The following is a 1,405-nucleotide window of genomic DNA, read 5'->3' on the forward strand; positions in this document are numbered from 1 at the left end:
TTTGGATTTGAGACTTTAGTCTTTGCAACTTTACAGATCTTCTTTATGCACCAAGAGCTTGTAACACTCCAAAGAGAAAGGAAAACTTGAAATAGCATCATATGACCCCTTTAAATTATGACTTAGTATCTCATTTTTTTTTTTTTACTTTTTTTCATAATTATGACTTTTATCATTTAGAGTTGTCAAAATTAAACTTTTTTGATTGTTTTGTCGATTTCAACTTAATTACAACAAAATTAACTAATAATTTTGATTTTGTATTTCATATAATGACTTAATATCTTAGTATCTTTTTTTACTTTTTGTCAATTTCAACTTATGACATAATTTAGAATTGGCATAATTTCAACTTTTTTTGTTGACGCTTTGTCTGTTTCCAGTTTTTAATGTCCTAATTGACAGTATCTTATAATTTTGAGTTGTCACAATTTACTTTTTCATCTCAGAATTTTGACTTCGTTTATAATTTTGACTTCGTCATAAAGTCTGCTACCTTCGTAGCATTATGTCATAATTTTTGACTTGTCATATTTTCAGCTTGCCTTATAATTATGACTTTTATCATTTAGAGTTGTCATAATTTAACTTTTTGATAACATTTTTTCGATTTCAACTTTTTGTCATAATTTTTATTTTGTATGTCATACATATTTTGACATTCTCAATTTTTTTTTTAGATTTTTTGTCATAATTATGACTTTCTAATTTATTTATTTATTTTTTACTTTTCGTCAGTTTCAGCTTATCTCATAATTGTGACTGTTATAATTTAGATTTGTCACAATTTAAATTTTTTTTGTTATAATGAAGTTTTGTCAGGTTTGAATTTTTAATGTCAGAATTGACTTAGTATCTTATCATTTTTACTCCGTCATTTCAACTTTTTATCTCATAATTCTGAAAAAATTTTTATTGTTTTTTTGTTTTTTTTTATATAATAATGAAATTTGACAATGTCTTTTATTTATCCCGTTTTACCAAAGGCGTGATTTTTTTTTCTTATGTGGCAGAAATAGGCTTCCATACTATAAGACCACGAACATGCATTAAGAAAGCAAACAGGGTAGTTTTGATTTCATCTCAGCTCAAATATAAAATTCCCATTTGCAGGAAATAACAGAAGTTTTTAGCAAGACCTAAAGTTAAACTCCTAAATGTGTTTACAGGCAGAACAGAGAGTTTACAGTTAATGATGGTCTGTGTGTACGTTCTGCATAAATCCGTCACACTAGAGGCGAAAAAAGGCCTCCAACCAACTGCCATTTCCCACAATCCAACAGAGCATAGGAGCTGTGCGCAAAATAAAAGGCAAATTAACGAGCAAAACAAGACAACAGAAAAGCCCCTCTGTAAGGCTGAAGAGCAGCAGTGCAGTGAGTGTCTGTCTGCTGGAAATGCAGTG

This window comes from Sinocyclocheilus anshuiensis, unplaced genomic scaffold, assembly GCF_001515605.1.
Source record: "Sinocyclocheilus anshuiensis isolate Anshui unplaced genomic scaffold, SAMN03320099.WGS_v1.1 scaffold117, whole genome shotgun sequence".
Classification (NCBI taxonomy): Eukaryota; Metazoa; Chordata; class Actinopteri; order Cypriniformes; family Cyprinidae; genus Sinocyclocheilus; species Sinocyclocheilus anshuiensis.